Below are 14886 nucleotides of genomic sequence, written 5' to 3' on the forward strand. Positions count from 1 at the left end.
GTCCCATGGGTGTCTCAAACTCAACAAGTTCAAAACAGAATTCACTGTCTGTTTTCCCCTCAAATCCTTCCTGCTTCCAAATTTCCCATTACTAACTCACCACCATTCTCTCAGTTACTCAGGATTAACAACTCAGTGCCATCCTTAATTCTCTCTCACCCTACAATCCAATCTGCTGATAAAATATCTCTCATATATGTTCCCTTCTTTCTACTCATACAACCCTCATCATAGTTCATGTTCTCTGTTTCACCCTAGATTATTGCAATAGACTTCTTACTGGTTGCCGTGTCCCAAATATCAACCCTCTCCAATCTATGCTCCTTTAAGTTGCCAAGGTGATTTTTCTAAAAAGTAAGTCTGACCATAAATGTTACCTCTTTAATTGGCAATCTCCTGTGGTTTTCTATTATTCTCCTTTCTCTGTATTGTGTCACCCTTTATAGCCCTCAAAAGGTAGAGGGTGGGAGTTGTGAGTGATGTCTCTGCAGTCACAATTCACTCTCAGAATCCTATGGATAATCCTAGTATGAGAGAAATAAATTTCTGTAGCTCTTGAGCCCCCAGTGGTAGGTTTTCCATTTACACATTACAAAGTCACAATTATACCATTGACTTTTAAACATGAAATATTTATTAAATGAACAGAGAAAAGTAGTCATAACAACATTTACTCAATAAAATGAGAAAAAGGGAATAATCAAAACATAACTGTCTACCCATTAATTGACTCAATTTTTCTAACCATTGGATCTATATGGGGAGAAATGGAAGGAAATTGCTTTGACAGCTATGTGGAGAATGGTTGGAAACACAGTTACAGAAATGTAGCAGAAATATAGACATGAATATGGAAACTCATATGCCATGACTCTTATGGAACAACCTGCAGCACAGTTCCTCTTCTGTTGGATAATGCAACTTTTCTCTAGTCTCAGGCCATAGAAATTATATTAAGCTATTCTCTCTCTTTTACTAAAACAGTATCCATAACCTCAGTCTTTGACTTTCTTGAGTTGTTAGACTTGACTTGACTGGACCCTTGAAGAAGCATTAAGTTATTTCATGAAGTAACAAGCAGTTTAAAACTAACTTTAATCAGTGGAAAGAAAAATAAAGAATAATCAGAATAACAGTCTGCTAAAAACTATCTCAAATGTTCCCACCAATAAACTCCCAACATATGGGTAAGGATAGAGAAGGCACAAAACTATGAACAAGGGAAAGCATGGTGGATGTTGGCTAATCGGTCTGTATTGCACATAAGGAGGTTCAACCATTTTCTTTCCCCACAGTCTATTGCCCACACAATCAAAGAATCCTAAAATGGCCGAGATCATCAAGTTTCACTTACCTTATATCTAGAGAAACTAGATCCGGAAGAAGAGAACCAACTTCCACAAGATCACACAATCTTAAACTGACAGCTGCAAAGCTCCTCAGATCTGATTTTGGGGCTCTGAGAAATTTCTTCTTAAGACTGAGAGGGCATGGGGCAGCTAGGTGGTGCAGTGGATAGAGCACTAGCCCTGGAGTCAGGAATACCTGAGTTCAAATCCAACCTCAGACACTTAATAATAATAATCACCTAGCTGTGTGGCCTTGGGTGAGCCACTTAACCCCATTGCCTTGCAAAAACCAAAAAAAAAAAGAAGAAAAAAAAAAGACTGAGAGGGCAGTTAGATACAATGGAAAGTCCCTTGAAGACTTTCCCTTCTCTGAAGCAGGAACAGATACTAAAGGGCAAAGCTAACTAGTCCAGCCAGATCTTCACACACACACACACACACACACACACACACACACACAGAGCAGGACTGGAATTTCTTAAATGAGTTCTTAAAAGTTACAAGAGTTCTTCTCCAATCAAAACAGCTCCCAACATATCAGCAAGTTATCTGTCTTCTTTCAAGCTCTAGGTGTCACTAAAGAAAAGTAGAGATAAGCTTAGCTAGGTCTTCACTTCAGGAAGATTCTTCTTCCTCAAATAATCTTCCAGCAGCTCCAGAACTCACCCCTAATCTGATTTTATCAGCTGCAAATCCTGCCTGGTATCAGGTAATTTTCTTGTGGATTCAACTCAAAGTAATTCCTCTTCTAAGTCTTCCTCACTTTTTTTTAGTAGTCAATCACAGCCTCTGCTCTACTTCTATCTTCTTAATCAACTCCACTTTAAGTAACAGCTATTTTTTCTAATCTCTTCTCCTATAGCTTCTCATCTATTCTTTTCCTCTGTCTTTTAATGCCTCAAACAAAATCCACAAGAATGAAACACTTACAATACCATTTACCCACAATCCTCTCTGATTTGTAGTTTCTCATCTATAGTCCATATGCAAATGAGCTGATAGACCACAATGCACTGCTACAAGTCTTGCCTCAGTTAGTGCTCTTGTCTCTGAGCTGCTTTCAGACAGGTTCTCTATGTAAATTTATCAGAGGAAATGTTTTTTTTTTTCTTTTTTGCTCAAGTCCTCAGAGCTATCTCAATCTAGTTTTCTTATCTATAAATATCTCTCTTCTGTTCCTCAAATGAAATTCTCACATACAAAAAGGACTCTTTACATTTATATCACCTTTCCTACTTATGATGAACAAGCCCTAGAATAGCAAAAAAAAAAACCCTGACATTTTAATATAGCATGTTATATAAATGAGCAACACAACTATTTGAGGGAAGAGATACAGCTATTATGCTCATTTTACAGAAAAGAAACATAAGATTCCAAGAGAGTAGAGGGTTTGCCCTTTTGGTAAAAGTCAGTTTGAATACAGGTCTTCCTGACTATGAGTCCAGTACTTTATCCACCACTGGCTCTCAACACACCTTTGTAGCCTGGATTATGTGACAGCAGGAAAAAAGAGCTAAAATGGGAGTGAGCATTAGAGCAAAACAAAAAAGAAAAAAAAGCCACATGCTGGCAGTATTAGAAGAAGGGGGAAGGGAGGTAATCAGTAATTAAGCAAGGAAGATTTCTGAATTCCTGGAACCATTCTGACTCTGAATGACCACGAGGGTCATTGATTCAGTATCCTGAGTCAGAGGTTAGAGATTAGATATTAATCTAGGAAGAAATCTTGGGCAAGAGTCCCACAAACTAGTTCTGAGAAAGAGATGGTGCTTTGGGAAATTGGAGTGACTGAATATAGATATTTTTTTTTTACATAGTTAACAAGAGGAAGAAAGAATAGGTGGTTGGGGGCAGGGGGACAGATCCACCCTGGCCAAGCAGAAACTAAGACAAATTTATCTGGGATCAGTAGTTCATTGGTACCCTATTCTACTGATCCTCTGCTTGTTCTCCAATTCAACTGAGGAGGAAAAGAACTAATAATACAGCTTGAAGCATCAGTGTTAGACATCATAAAGAACTTCCTAGAAAGGAGGAGCTGGAGACCTGTCACTTGGTCCATTTATCAAGCTCATAATCCCTGGGTATGTGCTAAGGATATGTTCTTAACACCTGACTCTCAGGAAAAGCCCAAGTATGCACAACACACTTTTAAGTTTAATTTGCATTGTTAACGTTTTCTCCATCAATTTCTTAAATTTGGGCAATCAACTGAATCATAAATCAAGCTATGATCTATAGCATTGGTCAGCTTCTGAAGTGTAAATGCTCATATTGAAAACTAGCAATTAGGTGGCTAGAGCTCCAGCCTTGGAGTCAGGAGTACCTGAGTTCAAATCTGACCTCAGACCTAGCTGTGTGACCTTGGGCAAGCCACTTAACCCCATTTGCCTTGCAAAAAAAAAAAAAGGAATCTTAGAGATCATCACCTTACATCTGGGGAAACCAAATTCAAGAGAGGAAAAAACTACTTCCCCAAGGTCACAATGCTCTTAAAGCAGTGGAACTAGGGCTCAAACCCCAGTTTTCTGATTCCGAATTCTATGCTCTTAAAATATGTTCATCTCCTCTGTCCTCATTCATAGGAATCCTCAAGGTCAAGAGATTCTATCCAATCCAATCCAACAAACTTTTATTATGTACCTACAATGTATAGTGCATTGTGTCTAGGCTTTGGGAATACAAAAAAAAAATAATGAAAAAACTTTCCCAGTCATCAGAGTCAATATCTGCTGAGGAGATTCAGCATGCAAACAGATAAATCTTGATGTAGCAGTACAATGGATAATTCCCATTTCTTCCTACTCACGTGTTGGATTCCCTCTGGAAAACTACTCCAAGTTCAAAGTCTTAGTCCATGACCAAACTCCTAACTGTAATTCATATCCCTCCACTGGTTTACCTTGTCTCTACAGTCAGAGGATATAATTAGTTCAAAGAAGAGGTATTTATTCAAATTGCACAGCAAGAACAATAGCAACAAAACATCTCCACCATACATCTGAACTGAACTTTTCACAAATACAATGGGAACAGTGGGCAGATATAGAATCTGTATGAGGAGAAGAATCTATGGATGTGAGAGGAATAGCAATGTTGCAGGGCCATTCTTCCCCTACTCCCGCCAATCATAGTATCAAAATCTCCATCAAACTCTGTCCCACTTCTTACTGCAGTATACCATTCAAATGGATGCCACTTCATTGGTTATAGTCTCCATTTTCTCCTGTGTTGGACTCATCTGCTCTCCTGGCTTAGGGTAGCTCTGTGTAGCTTTGGAAATAACTGGAACCCACACCATAAAATCAGGAACAATCTTGGCTCTTGAGTCACCTTCCAAACTCAATTCCACAGCTGGACCCCATTCCACTGAGTCATTCCAATCATTCCACTGGTCACTGCCATGTATTTCTGTTGCCAGATACCACTAATGATGGGATGTGGGAGAAATCTTGTCCCCCTCTTTGTTTTACTCTCTAATGTAATACAAAAGAAAAGGTGAAGAGTGAAATCTAAAGAGCTTCTTTAAACTGAATTTTTCTCTTTCTCTTCCAAAATAGAATAATTCCAGAGTTAACACCTTTATTTAAAAATTATCTCTGCCTTCTGTTCACCCATATCAGTTGTGAGTGGGTGGAGAAAGGGCACCTGGTCAGATCCATTGTCTTTTCCAGTCTTTCACTGAGTCTTTTCACACTTTTATGGGTGACAAATGAGTCACTCAAGATCTGCAAGGGGCACAATATTATGACCTGTAAATATGAGCATTCAAAATCTAAAAGGGGCTCACCTTCACATTTCATTATCTCTATTATTTTCCCCTATAATTTCATCAAGTGAATTGGAAGGACTCAATTTATCACAAATTCCCTGATCAACCAACCTTCTGCTATACATGTACATGATAACTTGAAGGAGAAAATATTTGAAAGGAGAGGATTAGTTTTTATTTTTTAGATTTTGCAAGGCAATGGGGTTAAGTGACTTGCCCAAGGCCACACAGCTAGGTAATTATTAAGTGTCTGAGGTTGGATTTGAACCCAGATACTCCTAACTCCAAGGCCGGTGCTCATCCACTGTGCCACCTAGCCACCCAGGAGAGGATTAGTTTTAAAGGAAGCTAGGGATTCTAAAAGATGAAGATTGGGGACAGATTGCTTTCCAGGCAAAGGAAAACAGCTGATTATAACAAAAATAAGGAATGGAAGTCAATTTAACCAAATAGCTGGTACTATTTTCCCTAAGTTGATCCTACTAAACAGGAAAGATCAGGACCTGGGAATTCCATGCCCACTCTGACAATTATGACTCTTCATTCTGATGAGCAAAAGTGCTGGGGAGGAGTCAAGTTCTATCCTTTTCAGAAAAAGATGACCCAGTTCTGCCTCCCTCTCTTTGGTTGCCCTGGGTTTATCTCAGAGCCAAAAATTAGTGTGAATTTACCCAATGAGAATCATTTCCATGTTCCATCCTATTGACAAAACTGCCTTTTCCCTGAACTTACTTCAATTTCACTGAGCCCTAGGCATATGATCTTGGTATAATAGAATCCTTCAAATAGAATATGTTCAATTGGATAGTGTTTCATTTTTGTTATAAGAACAATAAAAGCATTAAATGATAAATCATAAACTAGCAGCAAGTAAGCTAATTTTCCTGGAACATGAGTAGAGGAAGAGAGAATATTGTGAAATAAGTCAGGAAAGGTAATATAGAGACACTTTGTAAAGGGTTTTATATCAGGTTGAAAAGTTTGTATTTTATTTAAGAAAAAAGAGTTGGCAAGCATTTATTAATTCATTAATATCTGCTTGACATTGTGCTGTATCAGAGATACAAAAAAAGGGGTATTGGGAGGACTTGAGACTGTTCTCCCAGTATAAGAGGGGAAAGACAACATGCAAACAATTATGTACAAGCAAGTTATATATATAAGATAAATTCAAGATAATCAACAGAGAGAGAAAGCACTAACCTTTAGATGGATCAGGAAAGATTTCATGTAGAAAATGGAATTTTAGCTGAGACATGATGAGAAGGTAAAGAATTCTAGGCATAGAATTCTAGTCAGTAAAAATATCTGAAATGAAGAGATGAAATGTTTTGTATCGAGTGTAAGAGAAGCCAGTACCACTGGAAGATAGGAAGCCACAGAAGGTTGTTGAACTGAAAGAGAAGGGCAGTGACATAGTCAACCTGTACTTTAGGAAGAGTATTTGTACAGAGGATAGATCAGAGAAAGAAGAGACTGGGAGCATGGAGACCAATTAGGAAGGTATCATAGTAATCAAAGTGAAAGATAATGAGAGCTTGATCTCCATTTCCTTCTCTGCCAAACAAGAAAAATCCCTCCTTCCCCACTCCACTTATCTTGGTTAGCAAAGTCCCTTCTTCATTGTCTTTTAAAAGCCTTTTCTGCCTATAAAACTGTTCATACTTTTTGATACAACAAACCATTGTATCCCCCCAATTTTTTTTTTAGGTTTTTGCAAGGCAAACAGGGTTACGTAGCTTGCCCAAGGCCACACAGCTAGGTAATTATTAAGTGTCTGAGACCGGATTTGAACCTAGGTACTCCTGACTTCAGGGCCAGTGCTTTATCCACTGTGCCACCTAGCTGCCCCTCCAATTTTTTTTAAAAAGAGGGGAACCTACTTGTACAAATCTACTTGTACAAAAATATTTATAGCTGCTCTTTTGGGGGGGGCGGGTGATTAAGAATTGAAAATGGCTGAGAAATGTCCACTAATTGGGGAATGACTGAACAAATGTGGTATATGATTTTAATGGAATATTATTGTTAAGAAATGACAACACAATTTCAGAAAAACCTAGAAAAACTTACATGAACTGATACAAAATGAAAGTGAACATAAGCAGGAGAAAGTTATACACAATAACAGCAATATTATGTGATGAACATCTGTTAATGACTTAGCTATTCTCTGTAATAGATACAATGATCCAAGTCAACACCTAAGGACTCATAATAGAAAATATTATCTGCCTCCAGAGAAAGAATGGTTATTATCTGAATGCAGACTGAAGCATAGTATTTTTCTTTCTTCCTTTCTTTTTCTTTCTTTTTTTTTCTTTGAGTCTCCTTGCACAAAATTACTAATATGGAAATGTTTTATATGACTTCACATGTATCATATCAGATAGGGACGGATAAGGATAGGTAAGGGAAGGAGGGATAAAATTTGGAATTTAAAACTAAAAAAAAGTTGGAAATTTCTACATGTAATTGGAGAAAATTTTAAATATTATTAAAGAAAAACATGCTTTCTTGTAGTGGAGATACAGTAACTACAGACTTTATGGAATAGTTGGGGGCAGGATAGGTTGTGAAGATAAGCAATGCATCTTAATTTAAAGAAGGAATCTGAGGTCCTGCACAATAAATTCTCATCATTATTACTTTAAGGTTGAAAAAGGAACTGGTTCCTGCTTTCCTAAGGGGGAAGAGGAAAAGTATACAGGGCAATTAATAGGGCTAGAGCAGAAGTTCCTAAATTGTTGTCTGGGAACTACTGATGGTTCCCTAGAGTAGACCCTTTCAGATGGTCCATGAAGTCAAAACTATTTTCATAATCATACCAAGCTACTATTTGCTTTTTGCACTCTCATTCTCTCACAAGGGTACAGTGAAGTTTTCCAGAGTCTGCAAAATCTGTGAAGTAAAGATTTATCTGTAAACATGAAGCCTGAATTAATCTCTCATCTGCTGAACTGAACTTTTGCCTTACAAATGGACATATCTCCAGCAAGTCTGGACTCGAGCTTTTTTTTTTTTGTATTCAGAGGACCTCAGCACCAACTAATCATCAAAGAAGATTTTCTTTTATGTGAATACTTGACAACCAGCACCAGAGGTGTTGAATATTCAAGTTTTTTGAATGATTTATCTTAGAATAACATTTGCAAAAACAATTTGCAATGTTCCTCTTGCAAAAATATGTAAAACTATGCCCTTCTCACTCAGTTTTTATTTTGGAAAATATTCTTACTTTTCATAAAACTATGAAATGGGTTTATTGTTGTTATTTTAAATGAATTGATAAATTTTTAAAAAATTTATCAGTTTTAATTTACAATATGATAAATGTCAATAGATAAGGCCCAAATAAACTAAAACTCTCATCTAAAGAGGGAATTAGATTAATCAAATAGTCCATCAGCCAACTGACTGTTGTCCTTTCATTCTTGAAGGGGACCAAAATGACAACACTCTATTAGAGTCAAGTTACAGTGTGTACAACTGTGTCTGATCATACCAATATAAGCTCAGAATGCTCTACCATGGATCAGGCACAAATTGTCCCTGTGAGCATTTGGAGTGGATTCTCTTAATTTTCTCATCTCATGTTTCCTTTGAGCTACTTCAATTCTGCTTTACTCATAGAGTACAGCACCTTGTCTGTTGAGGGCATGCCATGCTAGGAGATCCCAGGGTCACACAATCAGTTTCAAAGTTTTTAAGAGAGACCTTCAGAGTGTATTTGTATGGTTTTTTCTGACCACCATGTGAGCACTTCCCTGGTGAGCTCTCTATAAAATAGTCTTTTTGGCAAGCATACATTTGGCATTCAAACAACCTGGCCAGCTCAATGGAGTTGTGATCTATGAAGTAGAGTTTGAATACTTGGCAGTTTTGTTCGAGAAGGGACCTCCAGTGACTAGTATCTTATATATTAAACACCTACTTATGCTTCAGAAATTTTTAAAAGAGATCCTGAGATCAAAATATTTGAAAACTACTGGAGTACATGAAAGAACCTTCCTGGGGAAAGAAGATGTTACTTAAGTTGTGATCTGAAATAGTTTGGAATTATGATTTCTTGAAACTTTAGTCCAAAGTGACTCTAAAAGAAAATGCACTGGAATTGTGAAAATGGAGATCCTGATTTCCTTGAGCCCCTCCCCCCCTTTATCCAGGTAGCCAGAAGAACTGTAAGAGGACTGACTCTATCAACCTGACATACCAACAATCCTTTGCAGTGACCAAGAGTAAACCTATCTGGATATCCATAAAATCAGCAACTCTGAAGCCTTTTAAGTTCATACCAGTTTTTAAAGTTGACCCTGAGCCATTTGGGAGTTTGTGGACCTTCAAATGACATCCTTATCTTCAAAAACTTTATAGGTTTTGGAGACAATCTTCAAAGACTCCCCTAACTTTGGTTAGGGGACTCGGAATCATCCTGGTTTTGGAGACATTTTATTAAGCCTTGAACTATGAACTACTTATCTGATTTGTGAATCAAAGGGCCACAGTCTTACACCTGAAATTCCTCACTTCCCGTCCCCTTGGAGATAGGGATCATAGATTCTTTCCTTTCAACCTTCCTCCCCTAATACTTACCTTCTTTTGTTCAAAAGATATATAAACTCTCCCCAATAATCACTTGATGGGTTGTCAACATAGACTGGCAATCTCCATGTTCGTGTTTTACTTCCTTGCTTAATAAAAACCTTTTTTTTAATTTCTCAGGCATCATCCTCCCTTTAGGGAAAAGGTGGATTTAAATCTCTAGGATTGGCCTTTGTGTTGTCTGACCATCTTCCCCTTTGGGGAAAAGAGAGATCTAAATTCTCTTAAGGAATACTTGCCTCAGTTTATAAGTTTGTAAGAAGAAAACTGAGGGGAGCACATTTTGAGGGGCCTTTTTCCAGAAGAGTTAATAAATGACTAGCCACCTGGCTGTTTTTAATTTAGGACATTATCAGCTTAGGGGTGAAACTGCTCACTACTCACTTCAGAGGGCAGAAGGAGTAGAACTAGGGAGAGGAAAGAGGTATCAGAGAGAGAGAGAGAGAGAGAGAGAGAGAGAGAGAGAGAGAGAGAGAGAGAGAGAAATGAAAAGAAAAGACTGTTGTCCTAGGTAGCATTCTCTCCATCAGATGTCTCCCCACTGAGAAAGAACACCATGTCATTAAGTTCTTGTGGGACTTAAAGACTTGAAATCACAGAGTTGCAATGGTATCCCAGAAGCTGGCCAGTCCAATTTCTTGCTGAATCACTGAATACCTTAGCATCAAGTCAGTTTGCTTTGGTGGACCTCAGTTTCTCTTATCAAAAGAGGTGATTAGGTTAGCCAGTCAATTAGTGAATAGGCATTTATAAATATATGCAACTATGTTAAGTGCTGAAGATACAAAAAGCTTCCTTATAAGGAGCTCACAATCTAACATAGGAGACAACAATGAAATAGATAAGAACAAACCAGCTATCTAACAAGACTAATATTGCTGTTGAAATGTTTCGGTTGTGCTCAATCTTTGTGACTCATTTGGGGCAGCAAAGATACTGGAGTTTTGCCATTTTCTTCTACTTCCATTTTATAGAAGAAGAACTGACATAAACAGGGTTAAGTGACATGCCCAAGGTCACAGCTAGTAAGTAAGCATCTGAGGTTGGATTCAAACTCAAGAAGATGAATCTTCCTATTATGAAACCCATGGTTCTGTCCCCTTTGCCACCAAGTTGCTAATTCAGGATAAATAGGAAATAATTAAAGGGAAACAGCACCAGAATTAAGAAGGTTGGGAAAGGAGCAGGTAGATAGTGCAATGGAAAGAGCATTGACCCTGGAGTCAGGAGGACCTGAGCTCAAATATGACTTTATACATTTACTTAATACTTAGCTGTGTGACCTTGGGCATTGTTGCTTTGCAAAAGGTAGGATTTTAATTAGAATTTCAAGGAAGTCAGGGAAGCCAGGAGGTGAAGATGAAAAACCTGGAGAGGAAAGATGGACTAAGAGTAGAGTAAGTTAGGATATCAGTTTTCATAAAGATCCCAGGACCTCTATGCACACTTAAAAAAATTAATTTGTTTATTTTTTTAGCATTCATTTTTTAAAAATGTTGTTTCAAGCCATTCTCCAATTGACAAATGGGCAAAGAATATGTAAAGGTTATTTACAGATGAGGAAAGCAAAGCAATCCATAATCATATGCAAAATAGTTCTAAATCACTACTTATTAGAGAAATGCAAATTAAAGCATCTCTGAGGTACTACCTCACACTTCCCAGACTGACCAATATGAACAGAAAGGACAATGATCAATATTGGAAGGGATTTGGGAAATCTGGGACACTAATACATTGTTGGTGGAGTTGTGAACTCATCTAACCTTTCTGGAGAACAGTTTGGAATTACACCTAAAGGGCAACAAAAATGTGCATACTCTTTGACCCAGCAATACCACTACTGGGTCTGTACCCTGAAGAGATTATGAAAAAAGGGTAAAAACATCACTTGTACAAAAATATTCATAGCAGCCCTGTTTGTGGTGGCAAAGAATTGGAAATTGAATGAATGTCCATCAATTGGGGAATGGTTTAATAAACTGTGGTATATGTATGTGATGGAACACTATAATTCTATTAGAAACCAAGAGGGATGGGAATTCAGGGAGGCCTGGAAGGATTTGCATGAACTGGTGCTGAGAGAGGTGAGCAGAACCAGAAAAACATTGTACACCCTAACAGCAACATGGGGGTGATGATCAACCTTGAGGGACTCACTCATTCCAGCAGTGCAACAATCAGGGACAATTTTGAGATATCCACAGTAGAGAATACCATCTGTATCCAGAGAAAGAATTGTGGAGTTTGAACAAAGACCAAGGACTATTACCTTTAATTTAGAAAAAAAAACAAAAACCTAATATCTTATTATGTGATCTTGCTATCTCTTATACTTTATTTTTCTTCTTTAAGGATATGATTTCTCTCTCATCACATTCAACTTAGATCAATGTATACCATGTAAACAATGTAAAGACTAACAGACTGCCTTCTGTGGGGTGGGGGGGGGGTGGGGGGAGAGAAGCAAGATTAGGAAAAAAATTGTAAACTTCAAAATAAATAAATAAATATTTTTTTTAAATTGTGTTTCAAATTCAGTCTCCTCTTCAGCCCCTCTTTATATCTATTTTGGTCAGTATGACTATGACAAAGGTAAACCAAGGTACATTTTCTCTAAGTAAGATAACTGTTTATTAATAATAATGTGGACAACTGTAACAAAGTGGGTCACTGTCCTCAGTAAATCCAGAGACCACACTGAGAAAGGAAAAGCCCTCTTACCTGAGATGCTGGAAAACTGGAGCTCTGACTGATTGGGGAGGGGGTCATCCTAACTGGTTACTTTTTATAGACAACAATACAGAAGTTTCCATAGTTTTGCAAGCAAATTTCCCAGGGCTTAGATCAAAGGGTACCAAAATGATGACTTCCAACCATACCTTTAAGCCAATTTGGCCTTGGAGAGATCACATTTTTTTTAGCTTCACTGAGAAATGGGGCTTGATAAAATGGGGAATAAGTTCAATTACAGAGTAGAATCAATTATAAATGATACAGCATAATTCCTCAATGTGAAGTCATGCACAACATGTTTCCATATTAGCCATGTTGAAAAAAATTAAGGAAAGTAAAAAAGTATGCTTTAATCTGCAGAGTTCATCAGTTTTCTCTATGGAGGTCAATAAAATTTTTCATTATGAGTCTTTTGGAATTGTCTTGGACTATAGTATTGATCAGAGTAGTTAAGTCTTACATAGTAGATCACCATTACAACATTGCTGTTACTGTGCATAATGTTGTCCTGGTTTATCATTTCACTTTGTATCACTTCATATCACTTTCCAGGTTTTTCTGAAAACATACTGTTTGTCATTTATTATAGCAAAATAGTATTCCATCACAGTCCTTTGGGCATAGTTCCAATTTGTTCTCTAGAATTGTTGAACAATTCACAACTCTACCAACAATCCATCAGTATCCCTATTTTTCCACATCCCCTCCAGCATTTGTCATTTTCCTTTTCTATCTTGTTAGCTTAACTGATAGGTGTGAAGTTAGACCAAGGAGTTATTTTAATTTGCATTTCCCTAATCAAGAGTGATTTAGAGCATTTTTTATGTGACTATTAATAGCTTTGATTCCTTCTGCTAAAAGCTTCCTGTTCATAGCCTTTGATCATTTATCAATTGAGGAATGTTCTTATATTCATAAATTTGGCTCAGACCTCTACATATTTGAGAAATGAGGCTATTATCAGAGAAATTTGCTATAAAAAATTTCCCCCCTCAATTTTCTGATTTCCCTTTAATTTTGGTTGCATTGGTTTTATTTGTGCAAAACATTTGAATTTCATGTGATCAAAATTATCCATGTTACTTCCCATGATTCTCTTGTTTGGTCACAAATTCTTCCTTTATTCATAGATCTGACAGGTAAAATTTTTCCATGGTCCCCTAATTTACTTATGATAGCACCCTTTATATTTAAATTACATATCCATTTTGAAATATTTTGGTAAATGGTGTAAGATTTTGGTCTATGTCTAATTTGTGAGTTTTTGCCCCCAAAGTCTGGATCTTTGGGTTTACCAACCATTAGATGACAATGGGCATTTGCTTTTGGTAGATATAGTCTATTCCACTGTTCAAGCAATCTGTTTCTTAGGGCTAGAATGAGTTGATGTTTACCATTTTGTAATACAGTTTAAGATATGTTACAGCTAGACAATCTTCCTTCACATTCTTTTTTTTCTTTTTTTAGGTTTTTGAAAGGCAAATGGGGTTAAGTGGCTTGCCCCAGAACACATAGCTAGGTAATTATCAAGTGTCTGAGGCTGAATTTGAACTCAGGTACTCCTGACTCCAGGGCTGAAGCCCTATCCACTGCACCACCTAGCTGCCCACATTTTTAGGTTTTTGCAAGGCAAAGGGAGTTAAGTGGCTTGCCCAAGGCCACACAGCTAGGTAGTTTACATTCTTTTTCATAGATTCCCTTGACCTTTTGTTTTTCCATATGAATTTTGTTATTATTTCTAGATTTATAAAATAATTCTTTGATAGTTTGGTATGACAATGAATAAGTATTTAACTTTTTTTAAGTTTTTGCAAGGCAATGGAGTTAAGTGACTTACCCAAAGTCACACAGCTAGGCAATTATTAAGTGTCTGAGACCAGATTTGAACTCAGGTACGCCTGACTCCAGGGCTGGTGCTCTATTCACTGTGCCACCTAGTTGTCCCCAAGCCATGATTTTCAACATATTCAAACTGAAAATTTAACAATATGCTCTTATGACTCAGTATGGCCTGGATTTAAAATATTTAATTTTACCTCTTAATATTTGCTAAATTGATAAAATTTTAAAATGTTTGTTAATTTGTTAAAACCACAACAAACCCACTACATAGTAATATAAATAATATTTTTATTCAAAAGCTCTATTTTTCAAAACTAAAAAAAGTTTAGTGAAAAAAGTGTCATTGTTTTACATATCTTTGCAAATCTCTTTAATGAACCATCTGGATTCTCCTATCTGGTTCTACATTTGGTGGTCTCTTGGTCTCTTTTGATATGTTGCTTTAGTTGAAGTACATAAAAACATTCAGCCTCACATAAATATGTAGTTGGAAAAGGGTGGAGTATTTTAGTAGGTATATAATGTATGATGTATAAGTATGTATATAATATGTATAATATAATATTTGAGTAGGTATATAAT

At 37.0% G+C, this 14886-nt stretch overlaps 1 long non-coding RNA gene across 3 annotated transcripts in view; it reads left to right on the forward strand.

The window, feature by feature from the left end:
* Positions 1 to 14886, forward strand: part of LOC141523557 (uncharacterized) — a 67975-nt gene that overhangs the window by 14000 nt on the left and 39089 nt on the right. Inside the window, exon 4 of one of the 3 annotated variants that reach the window (XR_012478509.1) lies at positions 259 to 354. The exons of the other annotated variants lie outside the window; for them this stretch is intronic. This is a non-coding gene — a long non-coding RNA (uncharacterized LOC141523557). The remainder of the gene's footprint in view (positions 1 to 258; positions 355 to 14886) is intronic. 3 annotated transcript variants of the gene reach the window in all.

The sequence above is a fragment of the Macrotis lagotis genome, chromosome 5, assembly GCF_037893015.1.
Source record: "Macrotis lagotis isolate mMagLag1 chromosome 5, bilby.v1.9.chrom.fasta, whole genome shotgun sequence".
NCBI classification, from domain to species: domain Eukaryota; kingdom Metazoa; phylum Chordata; class Mammalia; order Peramelemorphia; family Peramelidae; genus Macrotis; species Macrotis lagotis.